General features: G+C 32.9%; 1 long non-coding RNA gene across 1 annotated transcript; it reads right to left on the reverse strand.

The window, feature by feature from the left end:
* Positions 1 to 1105: 1105 nt before the first annotated feature.
* On the reverse strand, positions 1106 to 16347 carry LOC113625638 (uncharacterized). The gene is made up of 3 exons (XR_003434761.1): positions 16235 to 16347; positions 2782 to 2847; positions 1106 to 2683 (listed from the first exon to the last, which is right to left on the reverse strand). It is a non-coding gene; the product is annotated as an uncharacterized LOC113625638 (long non-coding RNA).
* Between the last annotated feature and the right edge of the window lies 1 nt (position 16348).

The following is a 16348-nucleotide window of genomic DNA, read 5'->3' on the forward strand; positions in this document are numbered from 1 at the left end:
GATTACAACATTCTGGTTTTATTTCCAGTACTTTTAGTCAATCCTACATTTACACTATTTATAATTCAAGAACTGACAATATTTTCTATAATGGTATAATTACATGCCATTGCTATTCTATGGCTAACTTGATAACTTGATTTCTAAAAACGATAACCAGTCCTATGTGAGAAATAGTTGTCATTTCTTTTCACTAGCTTATCTCTTGGACAGCAGGCAAATTTAATAAGTCTCCTGAATTACAAGGTAATTTATCTCCATCACTTTTGTTTACAGGACTACTAACACTGACAGCATTGAATAGTGAATTTTCTGCTTTATCTTTTGTTTCTTATTTACAAAGTCAATCGCTTAAAATTTTTGTTATTGTAGATTAAAGAGACAGAAGCAATGATATTAAGTGCTGACAATGAACCTAAAGATGTTATTTTATTTAGCACCAAATGATACATTAATTTATTTTAAATTCACATAACAGAAATATATAAAAATCAAAAAACATAGCTCAAAAAAGAAAAAGTAGGAAGAAGTGTGACTATTTCTAAATGTTTTATGTTAAGCAACAAAAGTTTAAGAGCTTAAAATTGAAAAACAAATTTGAAAAATATTTCATCTCTACTCAATTTGTAAAAATGAATCAAAAACACTATCATTATTTAATTTTTACAGTATCAAACATATGGAACACTAATACTCCACAATTTCTGGAACATCCATATTCCACAAGTGAATAGTTAAAAAAAAATCCCTCTCTTAAAAAAACAATGGGGACTTCCCTGGTGGTCCAGTGGTAAAAGAATCCATCTTCCAATGCAGGGGGCGCAGGTTCGATCCCTGGTCGGGGAACTAAGATCCCACATGCCGTGGGGCAACTAAGCCCGTGTGCCACAACTACTGAGCTTGCGGGTCTCAACTAGAGAGCCTGTGTGCTGCAAAACTACAGAGCCCACATACTCTGGAGCCTGAGTGCCACAACTAAAGAGAAAACCCGCACACCACAACTAGAGAGAAGCCCACGCGCCATAACGAAGAGCCCATGCATCGCAATGAAAGATCCCGCATGCCTCAACGAAGATCCTGTGTGCCGCAACTAAGACCCGACACAGCCAAATAAACAAACAAATAAACAAATATTAAAAAAAGAAACAATAGTGTAAAATAAACATAAAAGAGAGAAAGACGGAATACACACACAATCATGAAGAATCAATGACCACTGTCACTATGTGCCTATTCTTCTGGGTATTGTTTAATTGGAAACAACGCTATTCTAGTATCTAAGATTAAAAGTAACTCCAGGCATATTACATAGAAGAGACAAGAGTAAGCATTTCAACTATGAAATACCACAAATGACCTATTTTAAAAGATGCTGGAGAGTATCCAAGCAAGGCTGCTTGCTTAGAAATTTATAAAGGAGATGAAATGAGCTTAAGAATGTGATGTTATCTGTACTTATAAATCTGTTGGAAATTAATGATACCTATTTCTTTTTGAAAAGTGGACTGCCCTCCAGTCTACAGTAAGACTGCAATACCAACTGAAAAGATTTCTTTTTCTGAGATTTAAGTTGAAGAAAAGCTGAGCTGGCTTCCAAGGGACCAATTAAGAAAGCCAAGCCTGGATTATATAGGATTCTTTGGGGATTTGCAAATGTTTCCATTCTAGTTTTCCAGCAACAAAAATATAAAGGGAAAAAATTATAAAAAGAAGTGATCAGTGGCATTTGGTTACTATTCTTCAAACTGGCTCATTACTACAAATTTTCAATATTTAATTGATTCACACCCTAAAAACTACTTAATTGAGCTCAATGGCTGATCTATGATCATAAAGTCACTCCTTGACACATACACATTATTTAATAATAATACACATTATTACTGGGTCACTAATGCAATGGTATGAGGTAATGTAAGAGAAGCACCTGAAGCACTAGTTTTCATTTAAACAGGGCCATCCCTCAATATCAAGAACAGAAACAGTAGCAGTTGAGTTTCTTTTATTTAGAGATGTAAATTAGCTGAAGGAATACATGGAAATGAATCTTTTTGGTAACTGATTTTAGGGTCTCAAATTTAGGGAAATAAGTATCTTGTGTATTTACCATAACCTTGTTTTTGACAGTTTTTCTAGGGGTATGATATTAATTTCAGCTAACCTATTAGAATTATTCCCTTAGCATTTACAAGTTTCTCAAAAGTAAAATGAATCAGGGTAAAAATGTTTCTTATTCTAAGAGGTGTGCATGTGTATATATAAAAGGAAGGAAAAGGGATTGCCTTCCTGTTTTTCCCACCTCTTGAAGTTTAACAGCTAAATTTTAAGCACGTCACAAAGAAGTCAGAAGTGTAATCTAGTAAAATGTAAAAACAGATAAATGAAAAAAACTATTTCTCCAGTGGAGAGGACACTTCCACTTTATAAAACCATAAAATAACTGTCAATAAACCTGAATAATGATGATAATAAAAAAGACCACTACTTATTTATAAATTCCTTTGAAGGAAAAGGGTTTAAAATTATGATTCTCAGATTTAGAGATGATACAGCCTGGCTGTAAAATCCTTTCCAAAACAGAAAACTTACCCAAGGCAATGACATTATTTTTGCTCTAAAATGGACTAAATTAACATCAAACTTCAATGTGTTGGGGGTCAGGGGAGGTTAGAAAGTTGTCATTCTAGGATGGTAGAAAAAAAATTCAGAAATAAAGCAAAATATGACACCAAACAGTAACTTTTTACAGCAATGGCAGGGGGACTGTGAGTTAATACTTACAAGGTAAGAATTGCAGGGCTAAGTAGGGGGCTTGTTTTATATGGTCTTCATTTTGTTGTTATTCACCTAGGAAAAAATAAGAGGGAAGACTTAAAAAATTTGATCACATTATATACGTTAGAAAATTTTCAACTGAGGTTGACAATCATTGTTTTTTGATCCTTATATAGCACTGAACAATCACAGATTAGAAATACCTAGCAGCAGCATTTATATATTTCAGTACAGAGTACTATCATTAATTTTTTAAATTCACTTTTCTATTACTATCACCCTCTTGAAGTTTAAAAGTCAAATATGTGAGTGTTACTAAAACTCACACTTCAATATCTAACTTGGAGCACACTGAGGCTTCTGGAAGACATCATATAATTGCAGATATTTTAAGATAAATTCAGTTTCATACCTCAACATTGACCAATCTCTTTCTCTTTGTCTCACACACATACACATGAAATCTACAAATCCATATACTGCCCAATTCCAAGAATTCTACTGTAATACAGTATAAATACAAAGCTTAGATTGGAGCTTAAAATGCATGTAGAAATTTCTGAAAACAGTATGCTATGATCTATGGCCAAAATAAAAGAAAACACAGTCATGAAATTGCCTGAATTAAAGAGCAAACGAAAGAGTAGTGATAAAAAAAAGAGAAACTATTTCCATGGTTGTCCTTTCCTTATAAGAGTAGGGAGGATTAAAAGCCAGTATGCAAAGGAAGGAAACAGTATGGCTCATCTTCAAAAATAAAAGAATTTATTTAAAATTTAAAAATATCCTAGCAACGTAAGTTGGTTAGAATGTTTGATTTCTGTGGGCCATGACTGTAAGTTGTAGTTTGTACACCAACTAACAGTTAAGCACTTACTACAAGACATAGAATAGAATAAATCCAATCCACGCCCTTAATGGAGTATTCCAAGTGTATATCTTATTGTAGAATATCTTCACCAAAAAGGACAGTACATTTTTAAAACTTATTTGAAAAATAAATATTTCAAATCCACAGAAAAAATCAAGAGAATAGTAAAATGAATCCCCACATCCTACCCCTGGCCCTCCAATGCAGCTGTATTGAATTCTAATATTCTGTCATACTTTGCTTTTATTTATTTACCTTTTTTTTTTTTAAAGAAAAAAAGACTACACATATAGTTGAGTTCCTTTTGTACCATACCTTGGATCCCATTCCCCTCTCTCCTAAGACATAATTACAATCCTGAATTTGGTATTTAATTCCTATGCATCTTTTTACACTATTATTACAAATTCAAGTATTTAAAACAATATATATCATTGTTTTCAAGCTTCATATAATGTTATCATACTGTATCTAATCTTTTGCAACTTTTTTTGTTTGCTGAAGACATTCATCTGTGATGATACACATAGCTCTCATTTTAATAGCTGTATAATAAACATTTTTTATCACATGACTATGTCCCATATTTGCCATTCTCCTGTTACTTAACATTTATATTGCTTTCAATTTTTTGTCATTCTCCTGTTACTTAACATTTACATTGCTTTCAATTTTTTCCCATTAAAAGTAAAAATAAATAAGACTTTACTACAAATGTGTTAGTTTATCTAAAACATCTAGGAATGGAATTGCTGAGTTAAAGCCTAGGTATATCTTCAACTTTAGTAGGATGTTGCCACATGCTCTCACAAGCAGCATATGAAAAGTTCTCCTTTCTGTATTTTCTCCAATACATATTTAGAAGTACATTTAAGATAAATAGCTACTATCTAACTGAAAATTTAAAAAATTCTTAAGTGATCAACTCCCTCTGTTTTCATCAAGTACAGGTTAAATAGAGGTATACTAAATGTTCCAAACAAATACTTAAAATTTGGTCCAAGGTACTTGAACAAAAATAAGCTCTCATAATATAGGTTTTCTTCATATGACTGAAGAAATAGCAAGACTTAATCTAGAGCTACTGTGTTAGAAATGATAAGATTCATCATTAGTTACTGAGCTTAGAGGAAAAAAAAAAAAGCAGAAAATGTAAATGGTTTATTAGTGTGAAGAATTCTTCCCCAATTCATTCTGGGCAGTGTTCTCACATGTGGTGCTTCTAAAAAAAAAAACTCACTTAGTGTTTATAAAAAACACAAATTCCTAAGTCCAGCTCCAGAGATTCTGATTCAGCACATCTGGAAAAATGCTTTACTCTAGGTTATTCTGGTACAGGTGGTCCACAGATACTTTACACAGTAATTAGTAGTAAAAACAAGGTATTTTCAATATAAAGCATTATGTAACTCACTTTTTTGGTTAACAGTAGGTAACAGTAATTAATATGTTATCTGTTAAATTACATCAACATATTAATGAAAACACACTGTAGTATTAGGGGGAAAAAACCCATACCAACCAACCAACCAACAAAACACCCCATGGTTACCTTTTTAAAAGAATGCTATTGTAAATGTTGGACTTTAAGATGGGGCATTAGGCTTACACACTAAAAACACCATTTGTAGTTTTCCACCAAGAATGCTACAAATGAAATCAGAATTGTAACAGAAATCCAATATTTACTTCCCTTTAACTACAACATATTAGAATTTGGATACAAAAGAGGAGAAAAATATACAGATAGTATTTAGGTTATGCACATCTGTGCAAATTCAAATCATTAAAAATCAAAAACACTTTTTATACTATTTGAAATTACAGAATCCTATTTCCAAAAGATTTAGAATAATCTGAACTTTCCATATACAAAGTTCAGATATAAGACATTATTTTAATAGTGAGAAAAAGTAAAGGCTTATGTACTTTCACCTGCAGCCTGCTTTGTCTTTATACACAACACCAAGTAGTACAGGGTGTTGTTCTTTTTAGTTACAGTGAAATGAACAAAAATTTGGCCTTGTTTAGACTGGGTTATAAAATAAAGATAATATGGGGCTTAGCATATGGTCCCAAAGTGAAAGAAACACTCTTATGTGGCCATAGTCAACTTTTCTTTCCTCAAGTGTACTACCTAACTTGTGTTATCAGCAACTAACTATTAATAATTTATTCTAGGCTACCAAAGCGTGAAACATACCATAAGTACTTTCAGAATCAAGACAGTTTTCCATTCAAACAGATGGAATTAACCGAATAAAAATTAAATGAACTAAAACCAGAGTAAATAGTAAAAAACAGTAAAAGTCTAAGAACTATAAGCATCTACTGTTCTCTTTAAGCTGCTTTGGGAATAAAATACCTTTTTGTCAAAGAATGTATTCATTATACTATATATGGATTACACTGACAGTTTGGCCTCTCTCACTTGGTCTGTAAAAGCTGGTGGGTGCAGGCTCTATTGGCCACCATTACTGCATATTGATGCTATTCTGTACAATAGCTGACAAGCAGCAGCAATCTCTCAGACCCTGCTCCCAACTGTAAAGAGCAAGAACAAGGGCTGTGGTGATACTTGTTTATTCACTGTTGCTTCCACTGAAGCAGCAAGCTGAGAAAAGCATATGCAACTAACACAGAGAGGAAAAAACTGGCTCAGCTCAACCTACCTAGTAAGTCTGCTTTTCTCATTACATGATAAAATTAGTTAAGAAGGAATTTTTTCTTTAAAAAGTGGGATGGAGAGAGAAGAAAAGACAAAATTGATGTTTTGATTAGAAATGGAACCTGTAATGTATCTAAGGAAAAAAATTAATGACACATGTAATGACACTTCAGCTCCTAGTTTAGATCTAACTGCTCAATTATCAAAATTCTCAGAAGAGTTTTAACCAGGTTCAGGGTGAATTCATAAAGACTATCTTCCCTAGCCATTCTTCTGGAAAATAAGAAAGCATCTAAACTTTAATCAAGAAATGAAATTATATTATGCTTAATAAAGAGCTCCAGTCTCCCAGGTTCCACATATCTAATCACCAATATATGTTTGACATCAGACACTATTAGCAAATAAGTAAGATTTTAGCCCATAAAGTTTTTACAAAAATTCCAGCTATTAAAAAAAATTTCCACATGTAGTTAAGCTACTATGAATGTGTAATACAAAGCTAAAAACTTAGTCAGTACATATCAATTGATGACTAACAGAAATAGAAATATTTGTTCTGTCAAATTATCTTTAAACTTAAATGATTCTATTTACGGACTTATAACTTTAAATTTAAAAGAAATTCTTATTCTTTAACATTTAAGTATTTTTGATTCTGAAAAATATTTAAAAAGTCAGAAAAATTAGGAAATCTGTAAATTATTTTTTAAATGCAAGAATAGGCTGATAAACTTAAATAGCTAGTCAAGAAGGCTAGGTTTAAGATAAATAAAAGTATAAAATATAGTAATATTTACAATTCAGATAATATTTTGTTAAAAACCCCCAATCTTTAATTTTTATCAAAATTGAAAAAGTCATTTTTCTGCTTAGCAGCAGCTTAATAACAAACAATGTTAATAATAAAAATTAAAAAAAAAAAATCTGAGGATCACAGGATAACAAAATTACTAAATATATTTGTTTATTATGAAAGCTATCCAATAAAAAAGTTACAGCAAATATCAAAGAAAGATTTTTAAAAATTAAGACATTTACAAACAGTAATAAATTAATAAACGAATAACCAGTCAATTAATCAGTCTCAGCAACTACATTTGAATCAGGCTGCATGTTTCTCTTCCAAGTGACTCTAACCATGAAAATAGGAAAGTAAAACTAAGCCAAATCACATATGTTAATGAAATATCAAAAGTGTGGTTTGTGGTGCTGAGAACTGAAGTTCTACTTCAAAATGATATTAAATAAAAAAACTAAGTCCTGACATTAATTAATTATTGCCTTTTGAAAATGCTTATCTGACAATACAATTCTGATGCATTACGTCTTATCTGAAGAAAACTGAAACATTAAGGATCTATTTGCTAGTCAGAAAAAGAAAACATAAAATACACACATGTACAAAACTGCCTCAAATAAACATTTAAAATTTTTTCATTAAGAAATTGTATCTACTCTTTAATGAATCCTCAGTAACACCATAAAACCTCAAAGAAAATTTTTATAGCTGACAAACTGTTTAAAATATAAGTTGTCCTTATATACTAGCATTATACATCAATGACAAATATGAATAATTTCAAGTCCCCTCATACATAGATATGTTAAATTACCTCTATTCTAGTTTATCCAAATATTCTTCTCCCCCTAAGGATAACTATTTCAATAAAACTAGAACACTGACAGTATAACTGTATTTTGGGAACAATTAAGAATTTTCCTGAAAATAAACATCATTTAACCCTGAAAATGCACTTATCCAAAAATATAAATATTGCACAAATAAGATAGAAATCTATCACTGTAAAAAATATAACACAATAAATCCTTTCCCCCAAATTCTGTTATAATGAACTACATGTAAGGCTTAGTTAGATAGTCAGGTTTGTAAATTAAAAACAGTCAAAATCCTTACAAAATGTCCTTTAAGGGACAGCCAATCACATGTAGCAGTAAAAGCCCTTATTAACCTGTCTCCTAAAATAACACATACTACTAATTAGGTTAAAGTTTCTTACTCTGTAAGAACTGACCAAATAGAAGAAAACTTAATATCTACACCAACTCTTTTAGATGTTAAATTATTTACTAAGCTAAAAATTTGGAAGTTTATAAGCTATCTATGGGACAATTTCATGATGCTAAATACTTGTGTCTAAATAATAAGTTTTGACAACTTCAGAGATCACAAATCATAAACTCTCTAAATCAGGAACAACTCTAATTTATATCTTTTCCACAATATAAATTCAAAAGCTGTCTCTCTTTCCCCATTTAACTCATTAAGGCTGTGTATAAAGATATCTGAATTGAAAGTGATAAACTGAACCTGGATTTTTCCCTCCCCCAGATACCCAGAAATTGGATTTTTCACTTTTCATCTCAATGTTCTCTAACCTAGAAAACACTGGTTAAGTTAAAGGGCAAAAACTGTATTCATTTTCATCCTATCCAAACTAAGCTGCTTTTTTATAACATTCTCAAATCAAAGTTATGAAGACTTTCTATACCTTGTATTTATCTCAAACAAGCACCTTACAGTATAATGACACCAATATCTGAACTCCACCCTTACATCAAACTGATTTCTATTAAATTTTAACGTTTTACTTAACCTTAACTGTCAACGGATTCACATTCCTGGATCACCTAATATCTAATAAAACAGAAATATCTGATTTTTAAAGTATTTTGATGTGTATCTCAATGTTCAAACACATTCTTAAACACACATCTGAGAATTTACTTAAAAATTTTTTTTAACATTCTTTAAAGATAAAGGCAGTTCTATGTCCATGGTGATAAATACACTTCACTCTTAAAGACTAAGATTACACTCTTCTTATGAAAACAAACCTTTGTGATTTCCTATATCTTAAGTATATAAAGTAAATATTTTTAGGTGAAAATAAATTTAAAGAAAAAATTATATTATTTTTTAGTAAACCTCACTTTATTTAGCAAATAGTGTTTTAAAAAACATATTATGGTTAGTGTTTCATGTAATTTATACTTTACTAATCAAAACTTAACCAATACTTAGTAATACTGTTCAATGAATTTTCACTATACCAGATTACAATTTAGAAAACAGCCAAAATTTTTATCAGCTAAGTATCTGAAAACTTCAATTAAAACTATAAATTTTATTTCAAAGCAAATAAACATGCTGGAAAAGTGGTTCTGTGATAAAGTATTTTGGAGGTAAAGACCAAAGTCACTGGAAGTTCTGGAATTCTACAGTTTATTTTTAAAGAGTTTGCAACTTTTGATATGAACAATTTAAATATTTTACTCAGAGTACCTATGAGTAAGATGCTAGCTTCTGCTTAAGAAAGTGGGTTTTTCAGTTTCAACCAAATTGCCACTTCTGGTTAGGACAGTCCTTGGAATACTTTAAATTCTCTTAAAATATTCTCATTAATCTTATCTGATTTTGTAGGGTCTATCTACCACTATACCTGTCAAAGAGCGAAACACCAAATTCCTTTTGATTTAAACCTTCCATTTTATAATATGAAAAATCCACTATTTAAGACTTTTACATATAACACTGTAATAACAACCTTAAGAAAAAAAAAAGAAAGATCATTATGTATACACTTATTTTTAGAATAAATAAATTCATTTGGAGTTGGACCTAATACAAGATGATAAGAACATCAATTATATGGAAAAAACCTGAAGTTTTAATAAATCAAGAGAACTCAACTGTGGCCACTTCACTGGATGATTTCTGTCTATTAGTAAATATTGATTTTAGCTCACCAAAATGTTCTGGCTTTACCAATTGTCTAGCTCAATTATATTGCAAAGATATAAAATTGTATGCTTTTAAAATTCATTAGTATACCTTAACCTCCTATCATGTTCCAATGCATTATGTGAATGTTCAATCAAAGAAGTTAGGTTGTTCTCCAGAATTGGCTCTCTCCTAAAGGTCAAAACCTGCAATAAAAATGTCATGTATTATAGCATGAAGACACTCAACAGATTTCCGCCTCCTGCAGTTTCACAGTGGATCCCTGAACACAGAAGTAAGATCTTCAAAACGACCCCAATCTTGCCTATATTCAAAGAAACCCTAACTTGAAAATAATGTTTTAAAAATAGAAATATCTTGATTAGAAACACCTGTGATATGCTTTATCATCTGAAGCCTCTTCAAACAAATCAGATTAATATGTTTCTGCTTTCATTTCTCTTTAGAGCATTCATTTTGAAAGCAGTGTAGATGAGTGTGTGTGTTTATGTAAGTAGTTATAAGAGGACTGGTAAAGGGGACTCCATAAGGAAAACAGAAATATAGTTTGTGCCTCTAAAACTCATAAAATCCACAGTTTAAGAAGTTACTCAAAGTGATAGAGACAAATTTTTAAATACCTTTCTCCCCAAATTATCGTATGTTTTAATGGTGACAGAAATTACCATCATTTTCAACTTCAGTCTTTTACCAAGCCTGAGTGAATAATAATACTGATATTTCCAAACGTTTTAAGACATTACAGTCTAACAGAACAAAACTTAGAAATTACTTTTAAAACAAATTAAAATATTTGTAAGTAATAAATGGATGAGTATCGGGCCACTGGCTTTTTTAATGTGTCCAAGTAGAGGTGGTGTAACTAAATGTATGTAAGGGTGTTTTCATTTGTTTCACCTGAATCTTAATAATTTAGTGGCAATCAACTATACAAAAATATTAAATTGTTAAATTACCACAGGTTTATAATGTACTATATGTGAACCACAATGCTCTGAGCTTTCCATTTTTATTTAAAATAAAATAACCCTTTATTCCTCTGCAGCCAAATATCTGATTGTTTAATAACAAAAAACACACATATATAACTCACAAACACTAACCCTGAAACCATGACATTTAAAAAATTAGAATAATTGTACATAGTCTTCCTCAAAAGATATAGACAGTTTTCTATATGTGAGCATACAGTAAAGGAAGATATCTTAATTTTAAAAAATCACAGGATAATAGAAGAAACCAATATGTACTCCATTGCAAGTGCTGTTTTTAAATAGTAGGGAAACAAAAAATACTAGATAATAAAGAACAAAAGAGGTTCAGATAGAAGACAAATATTAAATCAAATGTGTATGATAAAAAAGATGTTAAGAAAACCTTGAAATATTAAAATTCAAATCTCAAATCTATTACAAAATACAGCTTTTTACACTCAGAACCCACGACAAGTCTTTCCAGTGCAAAGATTCTTCAGTGAAATATGACAGGATCAAACAAAAGTATATTTAACTTCTCATAATTTGATAAAAAATATTAAGAATATAATTCATATATATATTTAATACTTTTATATATTTCCAATACTTTAAACTTGTCTTTCTAAAAGAAAGATCCTTTAAAGTATCTTTAAGACAGGCAAAGGAAAAAAAAAAGGCAAGAGAAAATCATTTCCCTACCAGAAAGCAATATTTCTAGGAAGGCTCTACAGTCATTTGTTCATGCAAATAATCAGAAAAATATATAAACACATATTAGTAATGTGACATTCTACAACTGATGTTACTCCTATAATATTAAGACAATCGAGACTTTAAAGTTCTACTACTGTCACTTGTAAAAATTAAATGCAAAAGTGGCTTAATCTCATTTTCGACACTTATTTCAAAGAAAGTGGTAGTTTATTACTGATTTCCTTAAGAGATTTGGAGCTACCAAATTTCAGCAAGTCATAGTTTGAATTCTAATTACATGCCAAAATTAGTTGCCTGGCACACAATGTTTCTAAGTTTTCTGAATTAAAACAAAACAAAACAAAACAACATGTAGAGTAATACTCTGACAATTCTTTCTAAGATGTGTTTTCTAGTTATAATCAGACCAGTAATCTGTTTCTTCTAAAAAAGGGTTAAAAAGAAATCAGTGAAGATTAGTAAGCTTCATTAAACAAAAGGAAAAAAAGACAAGAGCCAATTTTAGCCCAGTAATATTTTAAAATAAGAGAGACAAATTTTTATAGAATAAAATTTCAAAATCGTGTGTAAATTTATACTCTGATGTTTTTAATTGGAGAAAGCTTATGTATCCTGTAGAAGAAATCTCTAATACAGTCGCTGGGCATTTTTTTTTTCTTTTTGTAAACCAAATCAACCGACTAATATTTCTGGATTGAAGTTATTTAGTGACATTCTGAACAGTTACTACATACTAATAAGTAAGCAGAGATAAAAATATATGTCTCCACAAAACAAAAAATAAACAAAAATGTAGCACACAAAGCATGATGAAACAAGGGATCCAGAATATGAAAGGTATTGAAATTTTCATCCTTAGCTCTAGATAAACATGAAAAGTGATTATTAATCTGATTAGGAAAAAAGCAGTGTTACATACAAACACCTGAGGCTACATTTTGTAAATGTACAACTAAGACAACTTAACAGCATTAAAACAAAGTCTAAAACCGCATTTTTATAAAAGAGTATGAAGGGCAAACAAATGAAAATCAATGCTATCAGGAAGACTGATACCTTACCTTCTCTAGTTCCCTCTCCCCCACAAAATGTAAACATAGCTTTGAAAAGAGCTGAGCTACGGTAGCAACACCTTTCTCCACCATTGTTTTCCTGTGGTAATACAAGACTTTTCTAGCCCTTACAATAGAAAATAAATTAGAATTATCCATTTCTGCAGAGAAATATGGATAATATACATAATATAATAATATACATCTGCTGGAACTCATACCTACACGCCCACAAGTCTAAAACCAAAATCTTCCTCTTATCTAGCACCACATAAAAGGGAAAATATTTTGAATGCTTGTGGATTTTATTTAGGTGCTAGTGTGTTCTCAAGCTTTAGTGTAGTATTTTAAATAAAGGAACCCCTTCACTTCTTTTCAAAATGGCTTATTAAACAAAACAGTCCTTCACCTATCACCTCCCAAAACAAACGAAAAAAACCCATAAACCAAAACACTAAAAAAGTATGGTTAAATTTAACCAGCCTGGTGGAATTTAAAGCCTTTCCCCATCCTACCCTCAAAACTCTCCAAGTCACATAATAATTTGAATGAAAATTAAAACACAAAAACCAGAACAGTGAAAAAGCAAAACCCACCGGTTCTGGTATCTTAGGTAAAATTACATTTAAAATAGAAATAGGGTCTTCTACAGTTTCATTAAAGCAAATTTTATAGAGAGGATAATTAGCATCTCTTATGAAATTTTCATGAGATGACTCAAAATAAACAGCTTTGAAAAAAAGCAATGAACATAGGTTGTGTCATTCCAATTCTTGTTTTGAAGGCAATACAAAATAGTATGACTTATAAACTCAGCTATTCCCCTTATTAATATAAATTATATTTATAGCTCTACAGAGATTTATAAAAGTCGTAGGATCTTTTCATTTGAATATTTTCTCACAATGCACATCTGACCTAATGTGAGAATACAAACTCTAAGTTTCAAAATTTCAATTACTATTAATAAAAGCATATAAATTTCTATTAAAAAACCTTTAAAAAACCATCTATGGCTATCTTGTTTATCAGTGAGTTTACCGATGTTCTTTGAAAACCACACCCGCCTTTTATCAAGATGCAACTAAACGGAATGACAAGCTTGGTAATAAAAAGAAATATATTGACGGTTGTCTCAAGCAACATTAAACAACTGAAAACTAACCAAATAAAACACAACACACCCACACTGTTCTATGCAATATATTTCTTCATAATGAATTTATAAATGAAATCATACACACGCACCTGTGCTACTTACCTGTTGTATTGTCTAAATTAAGCAACATAAATTTATTGCAAATAAGGTTTTAAGTCCATTGCAATGGCTGAAATAGCAAAACCTATATATTTTAAATTATATGTGAAAAGTTTAAGAAATGTATCCAATTTTTGTGGAAAATGTGGAATGTGCTCATTCTTAACATTAAGAAAATTGAAGTTTCTTTTCATGGAAATAAAAGAAACAATTCTCCCATAATCTGCATCTAACAAATACATGTAGGTTAAGATGAAAAAATTCTGTCAGAGGAATAAAAAAATCCTAAACTCAGTTTTTAACCAATAGAGAACAGGGGCAAATATATAAAAGTCTTGTAATTTCAGCCAGCAGAATTACAATTTTGCGAAAATCGTCTTCTCTAGGATTTTCTTTTAATATACATTTCAAAATCACTCGAAAATCCTTTATGGAAGAAAAAATACTAAACACCAGCTTTTTTTTTTTTTAAACTCCCCGTCTTAATGTTTCATAACGTGTTTTTCTAAATGTATAATTTTTTGGAAAGCCGAGAATTATAATCTAGTGTTCAACATTCAAACCCCCCAGTCCCGCTTCCTTCCAGCCAATCAGGGGGTAACAAGTTCGGTGTTTTGGGAGCTCCGTTAGACACAATTTGAAAAACATCACTTTGCGCTCTCCTACTCTCTTCGGGGAAAGATTCTAAGTGAGGGCGGGTGCCCCAATCTTTACAGAAATAAGAAATCAATCAATCGTTACATCAATTCCAGAGGGAAAAACTTTAGGCAGGCGGTCCTAAAAAGTCTGTGACTGAAAGCCTTATCCCTCTTTTCGAACAACTGAATAGCTGCTGCAAAAATCATCTCCTGCATATTCGCAACTCAGAGTCGCGCGCCCCATACGCAATACATCACACCAGCAAAGGGTTAATCTAGGGTGCCTTCAGCGCAGAAAGGGATTCATGATCCGGTACATCTTTAATGAGGAATTTTACAAAAGCCATTATCTAACTATAAAGTATTACTTAAAGTTAAAGGCGTCACTGGCTCAAATCATTCAAGAGTTGTCGAGTAAAAACTGGTAGAAACTACGAGAAAAAAAAAAATCACTAAAGGGAAAGACAAATAGCCCTTTCCCCTCCGCGTCAAAGCCAAGAGAGCTCCCAAGAAAAGGTGGGGATTGCAAAATTACCGTTAAGTTCTTCGGGTAAAGACTTTTCGGGAGGAAAACATTAATACAGTTTCAAAGATTGCCTTTTTCCTTGAGACACGTTTCAAAGACTGGAGAAAGAAAAAGTCTTCTCAGAAAAGTGCGACTCTGAGAAGGAAATCGCAAGGTCGAAGCCCCATCTTTCATCTCACCCAAGAACACACCCCCGCCCCCCCCCAAGAAAGGACGACACCGTGAGAGTAAATGACAAAAAATCCCGAGCAAAAAGCGAAAGTCCAGCATCTTTCCTAGGAGCCCGCTAAAACCTCAAAAGCCTGCCCCCGCCCCATCTTGTCCAAATTGGAAAAGCCAGACTCGGTCAGTGCTACCCCTGCCGAGACCCAGGCGCGCAGAGCAGGAGGGCGGCGTGGAGAAACTCACATTGCTAGGGCATCTCATGCTTTGGCATCAAAGACGACAATATAAACGACTGGGTCCCGCGGAGGGTACTATCCGCACGTCGGCCGGGAGGCACCCGCTACTCCGGGTCCTCAATTTTCCGCCGACCTTAAGTTTCTTGTCACGGGAAGACAGCCGCAGCGGGCCGGGAAAACTGCCATAAAAGACTGCTCGGTTCGGCAATGGGGGAGGGGCGCTCGTCCCCCTCCTCCTGTCAAGGAGCCTCTGCCTGCCGAGCCCCGCCGCGCCCCGTCTCCGGCCCCGGGCGGGGGGTCCTGCTGACAGATCCGCTGGGCGGCGGCCGCTCAGCCGCAGCGCGTCCGCGTCCCGCTCAAACTGCAACTCCCCTCCCCCCACACCCCCGACTCTCCGCGCTCCCGCCACATTCTGCCCGCCGCCGCCTACTCAGACACCCAATTACCCCCAACCCTACCTCCTCGCATTTTTGGCGATTAAAATGAAGGCGGACCCAGTTCCCACTCCCTGCACCCCCCCCCCACCGCCTGCCGGTCCCACCACTGCCACCTCCCGAGTCCCGCTCTGCTACTTCTTCAGGCTCTTACCGGCTGCGCCAACCCTGGCGAAACTCCGCCAAGTGCCCTTTGCTCGAAGTAATTTTTGGCGATTTTTTTAGTAATTTTTCGGCTGAGTCCTAGTGGCGATACGCTCGCCGACAG

Source organism: Aethalodelphis obliquidens, unplaced genomic scaffold (assembly GCF_003676395.1).
Source record: "Aethalodelphis obliquidens isolate GAN/ISIS:26980383/991018 unplaced genomic scaffold, ASM367639v1 scaffold16, whole genome shotgun sequence".
NCBI lineage: Eukaryota > Metazoa > Chordata > Mammalia > Artiodactyla > Delphinidae > Aethalodelphis > Aethalodelphis obliquidens.